The following is a 1,921-nucleotide window of genomic DNA, read 5'->3' on the forward strand; positions in this document are numbered from 1 at the left end:
GGCCTGACCAGTGCCGCATAGAGGGGGAGGATCACCTCCCTGGACCTGCTCGAGAATGTCTGCGAATGTCTATGAATCTATGAAAATCTATCTTTTCCTGCAAAACTCAGAGCTGAAAGCAGATTCCTTCCCCCTTCCTGCAGCTAGGACCAGGGTCCTCTTGTGCTAGGCGCTGAATGACCCCATATGAGGACCCCAAATGCCTTGCTATGTTCCTCACCATTTGCATCAGACAGGGCAGGTGCTGAAATTTCTGTTTCCGAAGAGGATGTAGCCAGGGGAGTTTGGAGGAACAAGGTTTTTCCAACACAGCAGCAGTGCATCTTCTCCTGTAAAGCCCCATAGCTTTGATCCCAGTTACTTTCCAGGAATTCTTAGTGGCAAGTGATTTGTGGTCTGCCTATAAATCATGCAAGCAGATGCCATGGACACCATAAAGCCAGCACACTCCTTAATGAGCAAAACATGCTCCCGGAGCTTGCTTCATACCAGTGATTACCCCACTGATGAGCAAGACGTCCAGCCCTGTGTCCTTACAGCCTTGGAACTGATGGGACCTAGTGGATTCAAGGCTGCTTGAGAGGGCTGTGGGTCAGCCTCATCCATTATGTGGTTAAACAGAGCACACTTAAATTACGAAGTAGATAGTGGAGCAAGTACTGGTAAGTCCTCTGTGGACTTAATCCATGGGCCGATTTGTTCTTTACCATATAAACAGAAGGTAACAGATTTGGGCTGATGATGTCTTGTTATGCAGTGAAAGGGATTATGCACTTCTATGTCTATTAGGAGGGTACCTACAAAACAACATGCTGCCAAATGGGTTCAGTTGGTTTCCTGTAGCTGGATATCAGATCAGCATTCATCACCACCCCACAGTTAGAAACCATTGAATGCACCCAGGCAGCCGCAAGAAGACTGGTGTGTGATCCAGGCGCTATGACCTGGTACGTAAAGGAGGACTTGGGTAGCATCTCTGCTGTCTTTCACAGAACATCCTTGAGACGGTGGTGATGTCAATCACTGACCACCCCAGACCTGACCTAACAGGGCACCAGCAAAAGTCTTGACTAGTAGTTTTCATTATTGGCTGCTTCTTCCACCTTATGATTAGTGTTGTTATTTTGTACAGCCCTCGTTGCCCAACAAGGCTGAGCCTTTTGTTTGGCCAATATTGATTTTACTCCTGCTGTTCTAATGGGGCTTGACATTAAGAGGCCATTCTTTTACATCTTGCTCATCAGCAGGGTAATCAGCGATGTGAAGCAAACTCCTAGAGCATGTTTTGCTCGTTAAAGAGCATACTGGCTACCAGCTCTGCTTGGGACAAGGCAAGCATGCTCTGTTCCTGGATGGTGACCGTGGTGCAGTTGTGAACAGGGTCATTCCTATGCAATCACCAGTGTTGAGTGAAGTGCAACTTTTCTATAATGAACTTGGTTACAAAACCCCGAGCTTCTCTCCAGCCGAGCAGGGACACTGAGCACTCCCTGGTGTGAGGCACTGGAGGAGGCATCCCTGGTGCCTGCTCTTGGCTATAGCTGCTCCCATGCTGGAGGCATGGAAGAGGAACTCATCTTCCTAAAGCTGCTCTTCTCTGGGGGTGAATTTTACTAACCTACCCCCAGCCCTTTCATACCCTCCACCCTAGGACCTGAAAAGAGGCCCTATGAAAAGGAAGGGCTGTTGGGTTGGCAGGTCACAGCACCTTGCGGGAAGTCCCTCTCCATTCCTCATCACTACACATGCAGACCGTTATCAGTAACAAATTAGCATCTTGTGATATCTTTTTTTGGTAGGTCTGTCACGTACCAAAGAGCCCAAGCAGTAGTTTGATACCTCCCTTACCCCAGCTTTAAAACACCTTCTGTTCAGAGAGTTTGTTGCGGGTAGGTCTTGTTTGACCAATCTCATTTCCTTC

Source organism: Crocodylus porosus, unplaced genomic scaffold (genome assembly GCF_001723895.1).
Source record: "Crocodylus porosus isolate Cpor-Errol unplaced genomic scaffold, CroPor_comp1, whole genome shotgun sequence".
Taxonomy (NCBI): Eukaryota; Metazoa; Chordata; order Crocodylia; family Crocodylidae; genus Crocodylus; species Crocodylus porosus.